We start from the raw sequence: 24623 nt of genomic DNA on the forward strand, positions 1-24623 counted from the left end.
GGACATATCACAAGCAAATACAACTGCTAATTCCTTTTCGGTAGTAGCATAATTTCTCTAGGCACTGTCTAGAGTTTTACTAGCATATTGAATAACATTTAATTTCTTATCAACTCTTTGCCCTAGAACAACACCTACAACATAATCACTAGCATCACACATAATTTCAAAGGCTAAATTCCAATCAGGTGGCTGAACAATAGGTGGAGAAATCAATGCTTTCTTAAGTATATCAAATGCTTCTACGCAATCATCATCAAAGACACAAGGAATATCTTTTTGTAATAGATTAGTCAGAGGCCGATAAATTTTTGAGAAGTCCTTAATGAAACTCCTATAAAAACCTGTGTGACCGAGGAAGCTTCTTATACCTTTAATGTCCTTGGGAGATGGCATCTTTTCAATAGCATCAACTTTAGCTTCATCAACTTTAAACCTCTTTCAGAAATTTTATGCCCTAAGACAATACCTTCATTAACCATAAAGTGGCACTTCTCCCAATTTGAAACGAGATTAGTTTCTTCACATCTCTGCAAAACTCGATCAAGGTCGCTCAAGCAATCATCAAAAGATTAGTTTCTTCCGTGATGATATATGTTTGTCACAGTAGGTCGATTTTTTGTCATGCATGTACATCCATGACAAATTTATGACAGAATCAAGATAGTCATACCTATGCTGTCGTAGAAGTGTTCCATGACATTACCAAAATTATTATCACGGAAGTGTCCACTTCCATGACAATAAATCGCGCGTCACAGAAGTGCTTTCGTCAAGGGTGACCGACACGTGGTATCCACCGTAACGGAACGCCGTTAAGCTATCGTGTCGGGTTTTGGATCTGATAACCCGTTAACATCCCCGACTAATGGGGATTTTCCATGTGTAAAATCATCATTGGCTAGAGGAAACACGTGTCAGCTCATCATTGGGACAGATATCATCCACTCACTGGACAGAAGGCGCCGATGATAGGTCGACACGTGGCACGGCCCAACAATGGCCCATTCCTATGAAAAGGCCAGCCCATTTGACTTGGTCAAAAGCTAGCGGGCCGGCCCATGGAAAGCCTGTTAACGGCCTGTTCGCATATAGCCCATTTACAGCCCGCTAACCCAAGGCCCGTTACGCCCTCTCCGAATTAGGCCCAGTAGCGTCATCTAGGCCGTCCAATATGATTTCAGCTCGTTTTCACTTCTGGCCCATGTATAGCCCATGACGTCTTTCAGCCCATATGAGGCCCTTTGTTACTCTTGGCCCATTAGCGGCCCGTGTTGAAACTGGCCTGAATGAAGGGTGTATCACTTTACACCCATTAACGGCCCGTGGTGAAACTGGCCCGTAATGAACAGTGTATCACTTTATATCCATTAACGGCCCATTATTCCGTTAGGCTGTCTCCAGCCCATGTTATCTTTCGGCCTTCTCAGAGCCCATTTATTCTTGGGCTCATTTCCAGAATTCGTTTACTTACGGTCCGTTATTGTCATTTTCTGCTTGTGGGCCAAATTCAGCCCATGGTTATAGTCGGCCCGTTTGTGGTCCGTTAATACATTGGGCCGTTTTCATAGCGTCATCAAATACGGCCTATTAGCGATGGCCCGTTATGGTCAGCCCATGAACGGACGATTCCAACTCTAGCCCGTTTACGGCCAGAATGCGGTCTGTTTGGCCCATGTTTGGCCAATCGATCATACGGCCCGTATAAGGCCCATTGATGATACGGCCCATAGAAGGCCCATTGATGATACGGCCCATAGAAGGCCCATTGATGATACGGCCCATAGAAGGCCCATTGTTTCTACAGCCCATAGAAGGCCCACTGTTTCTACGGCCCGTAGAAGGCCCATTGTTTCTACGGCCCGTAGAAGGCCCACTGTTTCTATGGCCCGTAGGAGGCCCAGTGTCACTACAGTAAATATTAGCCCATGGTTATTGTGTCCTAGTTTTAAAAAATAGGTTATTGCAGCCACTAGCAAACCGCAGAAAAAGAACTGCACTGACTACAAGCAAACAAATAAACAAGAGAACAAGGAAATAAATAAGCAAGCAACTTATACTAGGCTATCACGGCTATTACACATATTAAATCCACTGGGCATCAAAGTTCGCCACACGTGCAAATATAGGGAACACAGCAGCATATAAACACCGCAGCAAAACAAGACCAGAACTGAAACCACTTCAGAAGAGCTCAAGAAACAATATCCTGGGTACCCATAATGCTGGCAAGATGCTTAGCAAGCTTATTAAGTTTCTCTTGTTTGGCGCTTAAGTCCTCCAGCGCTTGCTGTTGCACCAGAAAGTATGCATCTAAATTTTGCAGGGACTTCCTCAGTCCTTCGGCTTCCTGTCGCATAACATCTGATCGATGTCTTTCAACTTGAAGTTGAGACTCAAGAAGCTGAACTGATTCAAGCAATGAGTTCGAAGAGCTGGTGCCAGCAGTGGTAGCCAGTAACTCGAACACTACATCAAGACAGGACTTTGGGGTTGTCTCAATGTCTTCAATATAGTTTTTATCAGCTTTCTTGGAGACCAACAGGGATGTCTCACTATCTTGAACCTTATCTGCATTACTTCCTTTACCATTGCATAACAGGGTACTCTTCTACAATACTTTATCTGCGTTCTAAAAGATAAACAAACAAACACATCTCAGGTTTACAATGTAGTATATGAAACTCATTTTGGTAAACCAGTTCAGTAGTAAGGTGGACAGGATAACAGCATGAAACAAACATATATCTATGTAGTATGGTCACTGTATGGTCTATATCATTCTAGTTTATGTTGCCAAATCAAGATAGATACAGTTCGAATCATATCTATTTAAGACAAAGCAGCATAGACAGAATATAAGTGTGGGAAACTACACAGCAATAACAACACTTGTAATGTGCATGGCATGAGAACATAACTGTTTATTCAATTGAAACTGAAATCAACATAGAGCAAGTTACAACAGCAAACAGCCAAACACGTTGAAGAAACAGGTTTAAAACATACCTGTTGCGCCATTGGAGTTTCAATTGCATCCTTCAAATTTGAAATTAGTCGGTATCAGTAAATACAGTGAGGCAAGAGCAAAGTAGTATGAACCATAGCTACGGAACCTGACCTGAGAACAATTCTTCTTCTGCTTTAAGCGTTGACTTTGGGTTCGGAGTGGTGGTCCTCGTGATTTGGGCACTGCAGTTGCCTTACTAACTGCTCGTGTTTGGGTGCTCTATGGTGGAGATGGTGTTGTGTCAATAGGAACTGGGTGTCTATCTGTTGGGGTTGGGGTTAGAAGGGGTGTAGCTGGTTCTCTGTCCAACTGGGTAGGGGTACAATCTGCATGAGTGTGGGTTATGTGTGGTGGAGCTGGTTCTTGGGCAAGTACAACCGTGGTTCTATCTGCATCAACAGGTAGCACGATCTTTTATGAAGACCGTGCTTTTACTCCCACAGATACTGCAATCACTCCCTCCAATTGAAATGGCTGATAAACAAGAAATGTAATTGAATGTACAGACATTGTAAGATAGACAGGTGCAATGGATAGTAGGGAAGAAAACAGGGTATGAAATAATTCACATTTATGTTGTCTAAGCAAACAGAATAGCAGGACATAATTTCACATATATGATGGCTAATTAAACAGGATAGCATGACACAATTTCACATTTATGATGGCTAACTAAACAGGATAGAATGACATACTTCAAAATATGATGACTATGTAAACATGATGACATGATATAACTATACGACGTGTCTATTAAAGTGGTTGGCATGCCATAAATCACAAACATGCCGTCGATGGACACATGACGGCATGATATAATTCACGGATAGAATGACATAATTTAAATATGATTACTATGTAAACAGGATGTGATGATATAACTATATTATGTCTTTAGAAAATGGGTTGGCATCCATAATTCAGATACATGCTGTCTATGTAAACATCATGGCATGACATAATTCAAATATATGATTTATATACTAAGGAAGTGAGCAGAGGGCAATCGCATATATGATGTGTCAACTAAGGAGATGGCATTCAATATTGTGTATATGATGTAAAAACTAAGCATTGCAATACAACATATGCATTATATGAGTAATATAACCCTGCCAAGTTTGAGCATACACCTCAGGGGGATAATAGGACTGGTCATCTAAAGAGCTATCTGTAACCAGCAAGATATCTGCTTCAGCAGGTAGCATTGTCTGCTCTGAAGACCTTGTTTTCACTCCAGATTTCTCCATCACCAATTCAAATGGCTGATGCACAGGAAGAGCAGTTGAATATACAAACATTGTCGACAAAAGCAATGAGAAATACAAAAAAAGGACGGCATGATATAATTCACATATATGACGCTTGCCTAAACAGCATGGCATTGCATAATTCACATACATAATGCCTTGCAACAAGATAACATTGCATAATTCACATATATAATGTCGTGCAACAAGATGGCATTGCATAATTCACATATATGGTAATTAGACATTAAACAGGCGGCATTCACACAAAGCATGTCTAAACTAAGCAAATGACATAGCAATGCAAGATACCATACGCACGATATGAGCAACATAACCCTGCCAAGTTAGGGCATGCACCTCGGGGGGGGGGATATGACTGGTCATCTGTCTCTGAATCCTCCTCTAAGGAGCTATCGGTAACCAGAAAGACATGCGCTTCGTCAGATAGCATTGTTTGCTCTGAAGACCTTGTTTCCACTCCAGATTTTTCCATGACCGTGCCAAATGGCTGATGCATAGGAAGAGTAATTGAGTGTACTAAAATTGTTGACAAATTTAACACGTAATAAAAAATGATGGCATGATATAATTCACATATAAGATGACTGGCTAACTAGGGTGGCATTGCAAAATTCACATATATGATGCCTGGCTAGACAAGATGGCATTGCATGATTCACATATACAATAAAGAAACTAAACAGATGGCATTGACACAAAGCGTGTCTAAACTAAGAAGATGACATCTTTAATGTATACAGTAAGCAATGCAAGGCACCATATGCATGATATTACCAACATCAGCATGCCAAGTTAGAGCGAAGACCTCATGGGGTAAATAGGAGTGATCTTCTCCTACTGAATCCCCCTCATAACAGTTATCGTCCTCTTGATTACGATCCGAAATGGGTGGAGGGGGGCTGCCTTTGCGCCCACCATGGAACGACGTCTGCATGAAATTTTATTGCCACGCAAGGCTCGTCTCTTTTGCTCTACATGATCAGTTCCATTGTGTACAATAACTGGCATGCATAGGAATAAAACATAGTGAGATTATGTAAGGAGTGCATGCACAAATCCAGAGTGATGGTAGAAAACTGTGGATGGACCCAAAACGAATGATAGTAGGCAGATAATAGCTTTAGTTAAAAAATATAGATAATGGCTCCTTTAATGTTTGTTTGCACCCAACATGAAACTCATAATAGACACCGGAGATTAACCAGATAGTAGACAAATAGTACTGATTGCTGCCCCAATATGTACCCCACAACCATTTAAAAACTCAAGTTTCAGCATTAGTTTGGACCTGACTCGGAGTCTAATAGGTGAACACGACGATAATGTAGCATGTCATCATATTAAGCGACGCATAACGTAAGCAGACACGGAAGAGTGCGACCTCTCTTGCGGACCCGTGTAGTCCTCAAGGTCATCTGCTCAGTTGATGATGGTAATGCAGTTGCCATGGCTGCCGGCGGCAGGGAAGAAGATTTGAGGCGGCGAAAGACAGTCTGGAGAGCGGATCCCTGCTGTGGTGAACCCTTCCATCGTTGGAGCAGCTGAGCTGGGGTGGAACACAATGCCGGAGGAGCAGGACAAACCACACAAGGTTTTCTTTGACACATATCTGTAATAGAAGTAATTGAGTAAGGGCTTGTTTGAATTTGAGGATTCTAACAATGCAGGGATAGGAAATAGACATGAATATGATAGGAATGCACGTGCAAAACAGAGAATTTAAAAACACAGGATTTCTGCCAATCTGGGTGTTTGATTCACAACAATTGGAAGATCACAGGATGCAAAAAAGCATGGTGAGATTAAGTCAAACCACAAGAAAATGTACGGTTATAATGCTATTATGCTACTATCTCTTAGTCTTGTGCTTGATGAATAGGAATATGAAAAGGAGGAGAAGTGAAAATTAGAATTCCTACGGTTTTTCTTTCAAGGAGACACTAAAGGAACAAATCCTACAGTTTTCCTTTGCTCCATTCCTTTGCACCAAATTCATGAAAAGTAGTAGCATAGGAAACTTTCCAATTCCGATGTTTTTCATTCACTTTTCCTTTCAAGCACTGGCGATTCTAGTAGGCAGGCTTGAGCAAGGAAAATCCTACACTAAAAAATGTTTTTGTGCTACTTCTATTACTTTGGACCCAGGCCACTGCCGTACTAGCTCAACTCCCAGGCCCATCGACAAATGCACAACTCAAATGCGCAGAGATAAATAATGATGGCGTTCAAGAGAGTCCATCACGGATAGCTAAGTTTCCTGGTACCTCACTGCTTGTCATATAGTAGGATAAAATAATCGTATTTCCCGTTACTACGAGTGGTTAGTAGACAATATATATAACATGTATAGTAAAAAAGAGATGCACCAAGTGTACAACCTCTTTGGCGAAGACATGTCGATCTCCGCGTGATTGGGTTGGCCGGTGAGGATGATCCGGCTGACTTGGCTGTCGGAGGAGGGGAAGAAGATCTTAGGCGTCTGGAGATGGAGCCCGAGGTACTGCTCCGCTGTGATGGAGGGTTTCGTCGTTGGAGCAGCTCCGGTGAGTTGTACGACACCGAGGCTGAAGCAGGGCAAGAGAGACAACGAACAACGTTAACCCGAGTGGAATTCTAATAGCATCTCCAATACATGACGTAAAATACATAAACACAAAGTGCTAGATGTAAAATACATCAGCCGCTCATCTCTGAACTTAACTGTCGAAACTAAATTTTGCTGTCGAAACTAAACGCACTAGCAAGGTGAGGCTACACGTCGGTCAACTGACTTTTTCATCTTTGGTCAGTCGATTTTGCAGCCGTTGGATATGAAATCATGGGCTTGCGGTTCATCTTCAACCTCCACCCCCCTGAGCCGGCCAAATAGCAGCCCCCCGCCGCCCGCGGCCAGTGCTGCGTCGCCCCGCCCGCCCCAAAAACACTCCCCACCGCCGGTCCACCGCCGTCCCGGCCATCCCTCTAGCCACCCCCCCCCCCCGTGCCGAGCTTTTTCTCCGGCGATCCCCATGCCACCGCCCCGCCAACGCCCCGCAACCTCCGGCGACCACCGCCCCCATCCTGAACCCTAAGATAGATAGTGGGGTACCTCTCCGACGAGCCCCCCTCCCCGCTGCGGCTGGTTCTTCCTTCACCCCGGCGGCATCGAAGTGAAGTGTATCTAAATCGGAGCAGCATCGCAAGCAAGAGCAAGAGCAAGAGCAGCAGTGCGAGCAAGAGCAATAGCAAGAGCAGACCAGGCAGGGGACCAAGAGCAAGAGCAGAGCAGCAGCGCGAGCGAGAGCCAAAGCAGCAGCAGGTCCTACTGATGTGGACGTCGCCGCCGAGGGAGCGACACCGTGGAGGAAGTGGCCAGCGACGCCGCCGTGGATGGATCCACGCCGTGTCAGCTCGGGACCAAGCACCGGCAGCATCATGAGATCGAATCAAGAAGAAAATGCGGCGATTAGTGTACAACCTCTTTGGTGGCGCCGATTAGGCCGAAGCTTCATCCGAGGAAACGGTGATGATGATGCTCTTCCGGTGGTGCAGGTGAAGACGGTGGTGTGGGAATGAAGGTGGCGCGAAAGACGAGGGGAACGTCAGGGCAGCTCCTTGGAGGTGGAGGACGGTGTGGCTGAACCGGCGGGACAATGAGATCAACGACAGATCCTCATCCGGTACAGTGGATGAGGGACGTCGAGGTGTTGCTATGGACGACGTCGTCGGGGAAGAGGCTCCGGCTGGGTGGCAGACGGAGCAGGGTGTGGGGTTTCGTCGCGGGTTTTTTCAGCCTCGGTGTACGAATGGGTGGGCGGATGGGATGGCAGTGGGGAACCATGGCTTAGAGACGCGCTTGTCCGAAATGTGGGGTAAGTTACGAAAGTACCCCCACCGATTTGAGGCGGTTCTTTTGGTTCAGGGGTACCACGGGCATTTCGCGTGTTGGGATTTCACAGGAGGTGGGAGTTTTCGCGCGTGTTGTAATTTCGGAATAGCAAGGTGCGGGTTGAGATTGAGGGAGTTGTCGGAGCACAATGAGACAAAGATATATCTTAAATATTTCGGGCTAACAAGGTGCGGGTTGAAGAGGCGGGAGTTTCCCAGCACGATAGACAGAGACGCTAGCTTGAATTTTCGGCATAACAAGGCGCGGCTTGAAATTTCGGAAGAACAAGCTTAACGTGTACCCAAAAAAAGACATTTTGCACCTCAACATGCACAACACACACACACAAACACCATTTAGACTAGAGTAAGGTACACGTCCATTGCACGCATGAGATTTGGCAACAGAATTATGAATAAATACCACATTATAGCATGCAAGATTTGAGTCATATATGCATGATGTAGATGTTCGTTTAATTATTATAGTTCATTTCATTCAAAATCATCTAGTTTTTATAAGAAAGCTAATCTATTTTAAGATTCATGGAATTGTGCGTCATAATACATAAAGTAAAAACAAATAATGCTAAATCATGTAGAAAAACATTTGGGCAATTCTGATACGGAAGATTCTAGAACAAATAAGAAGTGCTTGTGTTTTGATGTTTGTGCATTATGCTTAAGTTCAACCATGGAGTCTTCTAAATTGTACATGTGGCGAAATCTGGTGGAATCTAGATGATTTCCAACGGCCAGTAGTGCTCAAATTTGCCATCTTTGGACCATTGGATTCGCCTCATCCAACGACCATCTTTCAAAGTTAAATTTACCCGCACACAATATAAAAAAAATATATAGGGGTATAGATATAGATATGTGATGCAAAAGGCGCCCATCATCTCCAATTAGAATAGTGTGTCCATGCACGGATGCGACGTGGCCAAATGATGTCTGCCATCGATATCTCAAATTCAAATCAGTCTGACCTTGTTCAATGTGTATAAATTACAACATGCTCGTTTCCAAACCACACCGCGCAGATCTCCGTTACATTCATGCATGCATGGGTTTCAAACATCAGGATCTCTTATTCAAATATTTGAATTCAACTTTACATTGATTGTGACCTCACCTATTCTTCTATTCTTTTACACCCACACAGTAGTCTTCTCTTTATAATTGTACCATTAACCTTCTCTCGTGCATGCATGCACACACACTACCAGTCGGCATTATCCAACGCACGCATGCAATCTTTTTCTTCAGGTCGGTCTCCCATGAAGGCACACACCAACACACATCCCCCTCTCCATCATATCGGGCATTCTTTATCTCTCACGCGTGCATGCGCAACGATCGATGTTCCTCTATGTATGTGTGTATATAGCTAGGTCTTTCATAGTTTTCCACACAAACCGATCAATCGATATATCCAATGAGGTCTCACCCTCTTTCCCACGTCCACATCGATCAATCTATACCTCTCTATATAGGATTAACAAATATAGCTAATACACCCACATTAATTATGTATCCAATCTCCCCCTCTCATCATCGATGCCTTCCGCTTCATCTCTCAGATGCGTGCACAATGACGAAGACAGGGGCAGTAAGGGCCCTGCCCCCTCCCCCCTAACATCACTATATATCAAGGCTAATATGAATGTGATCATTAGACAATTGCTGCTAAAAATGGTTTAAGTTCATGAATTGACCCTCCTCGTAAAGGATTAGCAATGCTTGGCCCCCTAGCTCATTTATTTTTCATGGCTCCGCCACTGCGTGCATCAGCGCATGTGTTCGCCCTCTCTCTCTAAATATCGATCTCGCACTTGTGCATTCCTTCATAGTCTCCCTCCACTCGGCCCCTCGCACCATCTTCTAGCCCCCACCGGATTTTGCCACATGTACAATCTAGCAGACTCCATGGTTGAACTTAAGCATAATGCACAAACCTCAAAACAACAACGGTTCTCTTTTGTTCTAGAATCTTCCGTATCATAACTGCCCAAGCTTTTTTCTAGTTGAATTGCCATTATTTGTTTTTACTTTATGCTTTACAACGCACATTTCCATGAATCATAAAATAGATTAAGGGCTTCTTTGATTCAAAGGATTCTCAAAGGAATTTTGGAGGATTCTAATCATTAGGAATTTTTCCTATCTTGGTTGTTTGATTCGTAGGATTGTAAACCATATGAATTTTTCCATATGATTCATTTGCACTAGATTTCATAGGAAACATCCCATCCACTCAAACCTCTTTGAAAGAATTCTGCGTTTTTTCTATGCACAATCAAACACTCGTACAATCCTGTAGGATTCAAGACGACATTCCACTATAATCCCATGTTTTTCCTATCCCCGCGTTCTTAGGTTTTTTATAAAAACTAATTGATTTTGAATGAGATGAACTATAAGAATTAAAAGAAGGGCTACATCAGGCATATATGACTCAGAGCTTACATGCTATAGTGTGTTATTTATTCATAATTTGGTTGCAAAATCTGATGCATGCAATGCACGTGTACCTTACTAGTACTTCGAGTATGTGCAAAACACGTAAATTAGAATACCAATGGCATGCTACACAGTGTCTCTCTTACAGTTCATAAAGCCACGTGGCACATGTGTAGGCATTGTCGCGACCTCCTTGCATGGATTGATCACAGTGACGTGCTGCTGGTTCCAGAAGAATGTACTCGTCATCCCTGAGCCGTACTGGCGGTACATGCACGAAGCGAAGATGTGCACGCACGCCATGCACGCACTCATTCCTCGCACGCACACGCGGGTACACGGGCGGACGCAATTTTGTACCAAGATCCACCCCATGTGATAATTTGACATGTGTAAAGTCGTTCACTTCATTGATGGTCAATTAATACAGCGCATGCAAATTGAGTGGACGTGAGGGCGGAAGAAAGACATTATTACTCCACTGCGCGCATGCGAGTAGTTAAATCGTGGGTTGCTAGTAGTACGTCCATTGGTCTCCTTCGTATTTTGTGCCAATTTTTGACAGTAACATAATATTTACGCATTTGAGCAGTGTAGTAGTACTTGAAATTTATGTTCCGCTAAACTCATCGGGAGCCGTTTCGGGCCTCGAAACCAAAACCATCAATTAATCTTTACCTTGTTCCCATCACATTCGAAAGCCTGCTCACACCTACTAGTAGTACGTACCAAACCTGAACGTGTTCCCACTATGCAGGTATTAGTACTAGTGCTAGTACTTAGGTTATAAAAAGGGGAACTACCTAACCGAAAATCACTCTACCTTTCCTCCTCATAAGTGCTTCTTCTTCGTCCGTCGTTGCCATGGCTGGTGAGCAGAGCTCTAGGTCGAAAACTACTCATAACAAGGGAGCGACAACCAAGGTTGCGGAAAAAAAAGAGGTCTCTGCCACGCAGAGACCTCGAAAGATCTCTCACAGGCAGGCGATGGCTCCCAGGAGCGCCCTAGCCACGGAGGCGAACATGCCGAGCCGGCGGAGCTGGAGTCGTTATCCCTCGACGACATGCTTGATCAGCTCAATAAGCAGAAGGTGTTCATCCAAGGCTTGATGGAGTTGCTGAAGGAGAGCCTCGACGACATGCCCGCTGAGCTCAATCAGCAGGGGGAGTTGACCGCCGGCTTGGTGATGCTGCTGAAGAAGAGCATTGCCTCGGAGAAGAAGGCGACCAGCGAAATCCTACGACTTCGGGAGGACAATGCGAAGCTCTGCCACGAGATCAACCTGTTGAAGGAGAATAACGCCGGCTGGAAGAAGCTACATGAGAATAGTAGTTCCTCGATGAAGATGCTGCAGGCCCTTGCCATGGAACAGAAGGAAGAGTTGGCGAAGCTCCACATCGAGCATCCGGCTGCTGTCAAGGCACGTAATATGGCCGTGGAACAGATGATGAAGGCTCACGTCGAGAAATGCCGCGTCATGGACACAATGAAGAAGATGGCGGAGGAGACACGCAAGGAGATGGAGGTCGTGGAGGCGATGAAGAAGCAGTTACAACTCCGCGGTGAATTAGATCATTTGGGGTGATAATCTTCCTTCTTCTTTTGCTCATGTGTTTCATCTGTTGCTTCGGGTGTTTCGCCGCATGTGTCATGTTCTCTGCGAGGCATGAATAGAACAATGTTTTTTGAGGGAATGAATAGAACAATGCTAACAATGAGATGACTAGCAAATTAGATCATTTTTTATCGTCATATGGCACTGGGCTGCCGTGTTTTGTGCTCCTCCGTCGCAGTACTACTCCAGTGGAAAACTTGAGTATACCACATGGTTCTTTGCTCCTCCTCGATCAGGTCATCGGCGCATTTATACGAGCAGTCAAATCACAAGGCCCCGCCTTCCAGCAGTAATGAGCCATCAAATCACAAAGGCCCACGCCTCTCGTGAAACCGACCAAGCTAGACTGCCCCGCCCTCTAGCATTTAAAAAAATGTATACTTTTGTACAGCAGTAGTATCGATGGATTGTGCCATGGAGCAAAACTTGAAATTAAAAAAATGTGGTACATATAGAGAGCGCTCGTCGCCAAATTATGCATATAGTACTATTAAAAAGGCTGGTCACAATAATGGTGTCCAGCACAACCCACCCCTCAAATAAAACTAAGAGGGTGCATGGATACGTTTTAGTCCCATGACTAAAAGTAGAGGGACTAAAACATGCTAGCCTCACCCATGCCTTGATCCAAATACTAAAAAGGCTAAAATCAAGTTAATGAGCATTTATTATCCTCCAAACCCTCCAATCCAGAACTCGCCTGTGTTAAAGGAGAGGAGTTAAATGAGTAGAGAGAGGACTAATCCACATTTTAGTAGGGGTACCCTTGACTAAAAAAATTAGTCTCAAGACTAGTTTTAGCCCCTCTTTAGTCAGGGGTGCTTGGAACTTTAGCCTCTTAAAGAGACTATTTTTAGTCAGACTAAAATAAGTGCCTTGGATCCAAGCACCCTCTAAGCATCCTGGAATTCTTTGACAAAACTAAGCACCCTGAAATTCTTTGACAACTAAACTGCTGGCTATATGATGTTGGCCATATATATTGTACGTATATAATGTGAAGAAATGAGTGGTAGTACTATACCAACTAAAAGATGAAAGGTAAGAAATACTAGTATGTATGTACTGAAGAGTTAAAGTAACGAGAAGAAACATAACATAGATCTGCTGGGGGCTCAGCACAACACACCCCTCAAATTAAATTAAGCACACCTGAAATTAAACTTTGCAACTATTCCGGTAGACACTGCATTAGAACCACCATGAGCAACGACACTGCCACCTAACTCGGAGTCCTCGTCCACGTCCTCGACTTCGTCCTTGTCCCTCTTCCTCTTGGTCGATACTTCTTTGCTTGAACCGCACACTTGGTTGTTGCTCTTCATCCAACCCTTGTAGATATTGAAGCAAAGGTAGCCATCCATTGCAGCGTAGTGGATGTGGTATATATCTAGTACATTCTGCTGCCATGCATGATGATGAAACGTGTGTGGAGGTTTCTCCAGTTTACCGTACGAAGGATGAACCATGGCTCCTGCCATGGTCAGCATTGAAGGCTGACGAGCGGACACCAGCCGATTCTTCTGGAGGTCGAAGGTGTTGCCTACAACGACGCCTATCCGATGCAGGGCATCTTTGTTGTTACCGAAGTCTACAGTAACGAATTTGACTAGGTTATTCTCGAGGAAGTCCTTAAAATCCTGGCACTCAACGTCGGCATGGCATATATGGTAGACCAAGCATAAGTCATGCACGCAAACCTGGATCACGGCGGGCTTCTTCCTCTCTTCCTCTCTTTATCCTTTAGATCATTCTCTCGTCCCAGGAATGTGGTGTACTCAACATCTAGCCCAGCGACCCACTCATCATCCAAGTCTTCGAACATGCGTCTGAAGCGAGAAAGGCATTCTTTCACCGTCGCGGAAGAACGGGTGTAGATGACGTCGAACTCATCGCCGGTGATGGTTCTAACCTTGTACTCACCGCCGATCGTGGAGATTTGGGATGCCATGGATTTGGGAGGAGGGTTAGGATTAGTGGAACTGCCGTAGTGTGAATGGACGAGATGACTAGGAGCAAACCGCCATAGTATTGAAGGACGTGCGGGGACGAGTAGGAGCGAACTGCCAGTGTGCGAATGGCAGGGTAGTGGCTTTCCATTCTCCCATGATACGGGCTTCCGAGAGCCCTTGGATCTGAGATTCTAGACCTATGGGTGGATATCCTATCTTGGAGGGTTATTCTGCAAATTTTCAGCAACTTAGCATGCGACTATTTGATCTCAGATCCAGGGGCTGCCAGCAGCCCGTATCATGGTCGCGCCTACCACGACCGTAGCGTCGCTCGCGCGGTCGCACCCTTGGAGATTTAACACGGTGCGTTAGGCTATCTGATGTTGGCATGTCATACATAGTCATCACTTAGTCACTCATACTACAACAAGGTTGGCTATAAGTGTAGTTTTTTTACTCCTCTCTATCTCTTTCTTCGCACTCAAGGAAGAAACGGTGCTAAGCGCGTGTATTTATTGCATTTGCCAAGGAGTGACCTCTTCCAATGAAATGGTGTTGCTAAGTTTGCTTCATTTAATTAGCTATAGACTCAAAATTGTCTTTTCACCTAGTTACACACGCTTAGCACCATTTGTCAGGACCCCGACTCAATGCCACATAGATCTAGCATGTAACACTTCATATCACTTTGCGGCCTCACGCACGGTATTCCCACGGGTGTCGCCTTACCTTTACCCGGGACCGTTTGCGCCTTTTGGCACACGTATATGACAGTGTCGCTAGCATCCATATGATAAGGAGCCCGGGCTGACATGGCTAGTCGTAAACCCAAAGTGGCACAAACTTACAGGGACAGGCATCCATGACCCAGCATCGAACGTGTCGGTCATCAGCGAGTGAATCCAGGCTGTAGCACTGGGCTAGCAGGACTCCGGTGAACCGGGCTATAGAGGGCTAACAGGACTCCGGTATTCATCGCGTGACATTTCCCCGAAGGGACAGACACAGGAACGAAGAAGGACACATGCCGGCCAGCCTAAGTGTTCCGGAGCAGTAGCAAGCCACCATGGCTCGGTGGAAACACTAGGAGACATTTCCCCGTAAGAGAGGCTACTAAAGATAAACAACTAGATGGTCAGATCCCACACATACCAAGCATTTCAATAACATACACACAATATGCTCGATATGTGCAAGTACAACATGGCATCACAACATGACTCTACGAGTCAAGTATTTTAATCAATAGGCTCCGAGGAGCGAGATATTACAAACATGGGTCTCATGACACAACAATCAGAGCATACAAGTCAAAGCACAAGCGGAAGCTATCATGTCTGAGTACAGACATCTATAAATGAAAAAGGCTGAGAAGCCTGACTATCTATCAGATCCTGCCGAGGGCACAAGATCGTAGCTGAGGTAACAAGCTAAACGTCGAAGTCCACGTGGAACTACTAGTGAGACTGAAGTCTCTCTGCAAAAACATAAAATAGGCAAACGTGAGTACAAATGTACCCAGCAAGACTTACATCAGAACTAACTACATATGCATCATTTTCAACAAAGGGATGGTGGGGTTTAACTGCAGCAAGCCAGCTTTGACTCGGTGGCTATCCTAAACTACGACTGCAAGCGACTCTTTTGAGGTGGCGCACACGAGTCCACATATTCACCATATCAATACACCACTATGGATCCGCTCCCGTCTCCCTACGAGAACGCCATCCATAGCACTCACGCTTATCTTGCGCATTTTAAAGTATCCACTTTCACTTGTCTATGAACTGATATAAGCAACCCAGAAGTCCTTTTCCGCGGACACGGCTATTCGAATAGATGATGTTAACCCTGCAGGGGTGTACTTCTTCATACATGTTTCCACCACTTAGCGTCTGCACACGACATGTGCTCGGCAGACTTCAAGCGAAAATCGATGTGGGTGTAGACCACGACCTACCTAAACACTCAAGTCTCTAGTCCAGGTTTATCGCCTATTCGGGTTCCATCCATGAGGAGATCCGGCCGGAGTTTCGCTCACAGCCCCAAACGATGTGAACAGGGTTCCGTGACACCAAACGGGCGCCCGGTATACCCGGCCACGTGCCTACCGCATCACAGCCCACCCCTACGGTCAGCGCTGTCCACGGCCTCCAGCATACTACAAACACCAGAAACTACTTGCAACTCCTGGACAGAGGACAAGGGTGAATAAGAAGTCGAGCGGGGTCATATTTCAGGGCCCAATGTATGGTAGTAGCTGAATCATGGATCACAAACACAGAACTCAGTTCCTGAGGACGGCTGCAATGAGACAACCCACCATGTACTCCTACATGGCCTCTCACCGCTACCTTTACCAAATCGTGTTCACACACTTAGCTCACACACAGTAGGACATGTTCACACACCTCTGATTCATCCCCGATGAATCAGACCTGACTCAACTCTAAGCAGTAGCAGGCATGACAAACAAACATGAATGAGTAGGCACAACAGGGCTCAAACAACTCCTACTCATGCTAGTGGGTTTCATCTATTTACTGTGGAATGACAGGTCATGCAAAGGATAAAGGGGTTCAGCTACCGCAGCAAGTAACAGATGAATCGATGTTGTCCTAATGCAGTAAAAGAGAGCAGGAGCGAGAGAGTGGGATTTTATCGGAATGAACAAGGGGGTTTTGCTTGCCTGGCACTTCTGAAGATAACATTGAGTCTTCATCAGTGTCAACGATCACATCATCGGTACAACGTCTACCGAGGGGGAACAGCACCGGCAAACACAGAAGAAACACGATCAATGCAATGCACAGTATGATGCATGCTATGACATGGCAATATGAATGTGTTTTGAGCTAATGCAACTAGCAGCATGTTAAATGGAGTTGGTTTGAATATAAAATTCAAATTCAAACTCCATGTGTGATTAAATAAATGCCCCTTAATTGATTTGTGCTAAACAGCACCTATAAGTTGCTCTAACATGCATGAAAATGGTACAGATGGATTCCTTGAATTTTTCTGATAATCTTTCATATATAATTTATTTAATTTGGAGTTACGGTTAATTTTCTATGATTTTTAGAAGTTTTAGGCATTTTTCTGGATTTTTCAGAATTAAATTAAATCCAGAAAACCTATTACTGCGTCAGCATGACTTCACGGTGACGTCAGCAAGTCAACGGGCGTTACCCAGGTCAAATCTGACCTGTGGGACCCTTTGGTCAGTGTCACAGTGCTAGTTATGTGACTATTTAAGTCCTAACAGAAGTAATTAGCTCGCGGGGCCCGCTGTCATAGACCCTGGGGGTTAATTAGCGGGGCTGTTAACAGTTAATGACGAGCCATGTCATCTAAACCGGCGACTAAACGCCGGCGGTAAGCAGACGCGGTGGCGCTCCTCGTCTGGCCATCTCCGGCCACGAGAGGCTGCGCGGCTGGTGGCGTTCGAGAGCGGCTGCATCGGCGCTTCGGGTGGTGGCCGTGGCAAGTGCGGGGTGGGACTGTGGTGTCGGCAGCGGCGAGCGAAGCGGCGGCCGGAGCTCGGCTCCGAGCGAGCGCGGCGTTGCAATGCACAAGGGAGCAGGCTAGGCGAGCGAAGGGCACCGGGAGGAGGCCCTCACTCGCGCGCATCCAACGGTGGCCGTGGGGATGCCAGGGACGGTGTGTAGCGGCGGCGGCGGCGAGCATATGCGGCGGTGGAGCTTCGGCGTCCGTGCAACTACGGCCTAGAGGACGCGGAGAGGCCGGGGAAGAGGGGGAGTCGGAGCGGGCGCTCACAGCGGTGAAGGGGAGCAACTCGGTGTAGCCGGGGACACGTTGAGGCCGCAAATTGATCGGAGGGGGCCGTCGGATCCGGAGGTTGAAGACGACGATTGACAGCGATGCAGGGCCTCCCGGTGTCCCGTAGCTCGATTGAGAGGACGAGGAGGTTTCTTCGGTGCTTCTGGAGTCGGCGGAAGGGCGAGGGGTGGCTGGTGGCCGCGAGGACGATGGGTGGCGGCCATGGCTGCTCCAGACCGAGCTCGGGGACGAGCGATGGGGGGGAAGGAGAGGGCCAGGGAAGGGGGAGAGTGAGCGGGAAGGTTCTGGGCGTCTCCGTGGCGCGGATTAGGACGAAGGGCGGCCTCCAGCGCGAAGCAGGAGGTGGACGGCTCCGCGGTGCGCGCGTGTGTTCGCTCCTGCCTACTGGCAGGAGGAAGACGACGAGCGAGGAGGTAAGTGGGCTGGGCCAGCCAGCTACAGTGCTGGGCCGCCAGTCTGGACAGGTAAGCGCCAAGTAGTTTCTGCTCTTTTTTTTTAATTTCTGTTCTGTTTCCCTTTTTATATTATTTTTCCACTGTTTTCAAATTTAAACAGATTCAAAATAGTGCCAAATATCCTCTGAATAATTTATGTTGCTAGATGGACTTTTCCAACAGCTCATAAAATATTTCAGGGGTATTTGAAATTATATTCTAATTATATGAATATAATTCAAATTCAAATAGCTAATGATTTAAATTCAAAGTCCCAAAAATAAATCCTTAAAAATGTTCAATATTTTGGTTGGGACCAGAACCCTTACCAAAAATTATCAAACATTTAAGAAGAGCCTTTTGGAGCAATGAATGAGATTTCTAGGGTTTTTGCCCCTCTTTTATTTAGGGTTTTGAGGCTTCCAATATTCCTCAATTCAAATTTCACTTAAATTTAAACATGATGCAGCAACCAAGCTAGTCCATGGCCAGGGTAAAGCTAGGGATGTGACAACTCACCCCCACTAAACAAGAATCTCGTCTCGAGATTCAAGCGTAGGGTAAGGTGAAGGTAACGCGGACTAGTATAATCTTCACGATCCAGGGTGCACTTCAAATGAACGTTGATTTGAACACCATCATTGTCTTGTCGTCTTGCTCTGAGAACTCCAGCTATCATGACAACGAGGGGAAAGGAAAGACCCTAAAAGAATTGTTCTTCTCGAAGGTCGAACAACTCAGGATTAACCCACGGAATGAGACATAGCAACATTTCTCGAGCTGAGAGACGAAGCACGCACCCATAGGAATGGAGTGAAGCAGATGACGAAGGTTCACTAGGTAGACAACAATTTCATACCTAAGAAGGTGGTAAACGATTGTCAACGTAGCGAGGAGTTGAGTTGCCATGATACCATAACGATACACCTTAGGGAAGGTGACTCGTAGAGATATCCCCTTAAGTGGCAAAAAGAATTACTTCTGATTCAGAGATCATTGAAACTCTTTAAACCAGCCTAAGGCAATTCACAACGATCATTTGGAGGGGGTCGGTAGAATGGCATACTCGGACTTGGATGATGTGGATTACCTTGTTGAAAACAACGTAATGGATGAATTTTGCTTATCACCGGAAATGGAAGAGACCCATGGTAGAATGGCACATTGGCGGTGCAAGCTAGGAACAAAATGCAAATGCTGGGAATGATTCTGGTAACTGGGGAAGAACCCAACAAAAGAGAGTAAATTCACTGTTTGAAAAGATCATAGCATTGCCGAGGAAACTGAGAGCAAACCCAGCTAGTGCCGATGATAACACGTAGCGCTTGTGCGTGCTCTCAAGAACTTGAGCATTTCCATATTCATCAAGGTTTAACCAACATCCGTGTCAAGGGTCCGGCAACACAACTTGCTACCATGATGAATGATGATGGAGGATGTAGATGCAAAGAAAGATAACACCTTCTCAGATTTCACCCTTGGCGGGGCCAAGGAAATAAAATCTGGATGATCGACCGAGAGACATTTAGCACTCCGCTTCTAATGTTCTCCTTGATGTGCTAGCGTAATCCACCCATAGATATGGGTTGATATCTAGAACATCAAGTAAAAGGTCGGACTTCGGGAGCAATAGAATCCATAAGGAACAGTTTCGGAGGTAAATCCTACGAAATCCTTATGGGGAGGTGGCCAACTTCCTCAAACAAGATACTACAATGATAGGTCTTCCGGCTGGGTGTGTTGGCCACGACATCCACTTTACCGGTTATCGAGGGACCAATATTATAGTTCTTGGGAAATGTTCCAACCATCATAACTGCCTGAGATTCAGATCTGGTTGGTGTCAGGATATTCCAGACTCATCGAGTCTAGGGAGGAAAACGAAAGTTTGCAACACAAATCGACGAGATGACGTTGCGAGATTCTCGGGAAATGAACTACGATAGTAAGCTCCAAAACATGAGCTGGTTCTGCTACAAACATGTGAACACGTTGTCCCAGACAAGCATGACCACGTGGTAGTCTTATAATACAACACTACCGAGTTCAGGAGGGGAACCATCATCGAGGATATCAAAATCCTTGCATAAGGTATACTCTTAAGAAGGAACTTCTTCTCCTTGAACAAATCAATCAGTGGCTTGGTGTGCTAGGGATACATATAGATTGAAGGTTGCAAGTCTTCAAACCACAGAATTCTTCGCACGTGTGCATGACTGACTTGCGATGATTCCAGAGGAAGCAACATTGACTTTCTCGAGTCCACGGCGGCAACTTGCATCATATGCACATGAATTAAAGGAAGTCACTACCTTCATCCAAACATATGCTTCATGAGCTAGCATGAACAAATGCTTTCAAAAGTTTCCAACACTAGCTTAATGTTCAACAAAATCATGGAGGAGATAAGGATGTTGTCAATGGGCTCAACAACAATTCATCTGGGTTTCCTATTAAAAGGAATTCCATAGTTAAGTGAACACGGTGATAGTATTGGTCAGACCAAAGGTATAATGGTGTATGCTCGAGGGGTCAACCACGAGTAAGACAACATTACGAGCATCGTTGGTACTGATTTGATTTGACGATAGCCCACACTCAAATCAAAGGATTGATAAGACAATAGGTCCAGCAACTGATCACAAGGACCAATCGATGAAGATATCATCTTTCTTCAACACACACTACACAAGAATATCCCTTTGGAACGAACTAAGTCAGGCAAGCTTTTATCTTCCAACTCTCCAAGTTGTTGTCTAGCTTAACCAACTAGCTCAGGGATATCTAACACCGATTCTTGGAGAGAAGGTGGTTCACAAGAAACCAACTTGATCACGGGCTCAACATAACGGTCAGGTGACGACCTGGTAGTACTTCCGAGAAGATCTTCGGAAAATCACGAACCACCGATATGTTACTAAGCTCGAGAACAATCTTGCTTTTCAGGGCAAGATGATATGATCAAATGAGCGAGGACTAGACAAATCCTAACTCATCAATCAAAGAGTGCACCAGGAAATAAGGACTAGGTAGCACGATCAATCTTAGAATGGTGATTCAATAACCAACATACTAAGAATAAAATTATTATCCTTTAACTACCAAGCAACGAGGTTGCTAGGAGTATTGATTTCACACATCACAATTCATTTGTCGGTATTCCGGTTGCATCAACACGGAACCGAGGAATGAAAAAGGATGGCGAGAAGTATCACTATGTCAAGAATTCACAAAAGGTGGTGCAATTCTCATGAAATTCCTGTCATAAAGAAGGTAATACTTCAGGGTAGAACAGAACCAAAAGCTGGATTGGCATTTGATCTGCGGAATACAACTACTTTGACCCAATCCTAGATATGGATGAGGTACTGGAGTTTGTCTCTCCAAGTCATTCAGGACAGAATGGCTTGACGGACCACAAGAGTAATAGGCATCGATGAACGAATGCACACAAAATCTTGACTATCAATTGATAGACGAGGGTCAGAAGACAACTAAAGAGGGACAACTCAAAGGAACATACAATTTTCTGAGTTGTGGATGCATGGTTTAGCATGTCGAACGAAGTTCAACATATTTCTTCCGGATAACCCATGCAGAAAGGTAGAACTGGCAGAGCCACAATGTATAATGGAGAACTCATCAAGAATAATCCTGTTGTGATATTTCAGTTCAACGAGGAACTTCTGCCATAAGTAGTTCATGGTATTTGGAAGAAGAAGATACCACGGACTTCAAAGACTATCGCAAAGGTTACTAATATCCTAAAAGGCACTAGCAATTACTATCCACATGAGGTAGGTAGAGTGAATCTCGGGTTCAAGAACCCAGGAACAGAATACCTATTACTAAGTAGCATCACGGAATGCTTTCGAGGATAAAGGCCAGAATCATCACACTGGGACACCAATCATGGCTAAATTACTAGGTGATCCCCTAAGACACCTAGGGTCATAATAATAGTTCCAACATATATGTCGAGGCAATAATTACCTCAACACACCGATTAGTGTGGTTAATCTGGCCCATGGGAACATCGGAAACAGAAGGAAGGGATTTGCAAATGCATCGGACTATTTAGAAACCTGGGATGACTCGGACAACATAACGGCTATAATTGCTCAAAAAGATTTGAGACAATCACAAAAATGGTGGCATAACCACTCAGAAGCACAATATCAAGGTTCCGAGATCAACAATTAACATACGGAAGTAGTAGAAACTGAACTCAAGCTTAAATCCAACAATCTTATAAGTCTACTGATTAGTAACACGTGATCCTAATAGAAAGAAGAGATAGCCTAGTTCTTAATCCCCGTAGAAGAGAAGATGATGACTCAGATCATAAGGCCATGAGGTATAAGGAGTAAAAAGAGCCTTACGTTCCATCCCACAATCAATTCCCTTATATAACTAAAGAATTTCTAGACTCAACTTCGACCAGTTTGGCTTGGTAATCCTACAGACAGTCAAGCTCTGATACCAACGCTGTCAGGACCCCGACTCAATGCCACATAGATCTAGCATGTAACACTTCATATCACTTTGCAGCCTCACACACGGTATTCCCACGGGTGTCGCCTTACCTTTACCCGGGACCGTTTGCGCCTTTTGGCACACGTATATGACAGTGTCGCTAGCATCCATATGATAAGGAGCCCGGGCTGACATGGCTAGTCGTAAACCCAAAGTGGCACAAACTTACAGGGACAGGCATCCATGACCCAGCATCGAACGTGTCGGTCATCAGCGAGTGAATCCAGGCTGTAGCACTGGGCTAGCAGGACTCCGGTGAACCGGGCTGTAGCGGGCTAACAGGACTCCGGTATTCATCGCGTGACATTTCCCCGAAGGGACAGACACAGGAACGAAGAAGGACACATGCCGGCCAGCCTAAGTGTTCCGGAGCAGTAGCAAGCCACCATGGCTCGGTGGAAACACTAGGAGACATTTCCCCGTAAGAGAGGCTACTAAAGATAAACAACTAGATGGTCAGATCCCACACATACCAAGCATTTCAATAACATACACACAATATGCTCGATATGTGCAAGTACAACATGGCATCACAACATGACTCTACGAGTCAAGTATTTTAATCAATAGGCTCCGAGGAGCGAGATATTACAAACATGGGTCTCATGACACAACAATCAGAGCATACAAGTCAAAGCACAAGCGGAAGCTATCATGTCTGAGTACAGACATCTATAAATGAAAAAGGCTGAGAAGCCTGACTATCTATCAGATCCTGCCGAGGGCACAAGATCGTAGCTGAGGTAACAAGCTAAACGTCGAAGTCCACGTGGAACTACTAGTGAGACTGAAGTCTCTCTGCAAAAACATAAAATAGGCAAACGTGAGTACAAATGTACCCAGCAAGACTTACATCAGAACTAACTACATATGCATCATTTTCAACAAAGGGATGGTGGGGTTTAACTGCAGCAAGCCAGCTTTGACTCGGTGGCTATCCTAAACTACGACTGCAAGCGACTCTTTTGAGGTGGCGCACACGAGTCCACATATTCACCATATCAATACACCACTATGGATCCGCTCCCGTCTCCCTACGAGAACGCCATCCATAGCACTCACGCTTATCTTGCGCATTTTAAAGTATCCACTTTCACTTGTCTATGAACTGATATAAGCAACCCAGAAGTCCTTTTCCGCGGACACGGCTATTCGAATAGATGATGTTAATCCTGCAGGGGTGTACTTCTTCATACATGTTTCCACCACTTAGCGTCTGCACACGACATGTGCTCGGCAGACTTCAAGCGAAAGCCGACGTGGGTGTAGACCACGACCTACCTAAACACTCAAGTCTCTAGTCCAGGTTTATCGCCTATTCGGGTTCCATCCATGAGGAGATCCGGCCGGAGTTTCGCTCACAGCCCCAAACGATGTGAACAGGGTTCCCGAGATACCAAACGGGCATCCGGTACACCGTGCCACGTACCTACCGCATCACAGCCCACCCCTACGGTCAGCGCTGTCCACGGCCTCCAGTAAGCTACAAACACCAGAAACTACTTGCAACTCCTGGACAGAGGACTAGGGTGAATAAGAAGTCGAGCGGGGTCATATTTCAGGGCCCAATGTATGGTAGTAGCTGAATCATGGATCACAAACACAGAACTCAGTTCCTGGGGACGGCTGCAATGAGACAACCCACCATGTACTCCTACATGGCCTCT

Source organism: Triticum aestivum, chromosome 3A (assembly GCF_018294505.1).
Source record: "Triticum aestivum cultivar Chinese Spring chromosome 3A, IWGSC CS RefSeq v2.1, whole genome shotgun sequence".
Lineage (NCBI taxonomy): Eukaryota > Viridiplantae > Streptophyta > Magnoliopsida > Poales > Poaceae > Triticum > Triticum aestivum.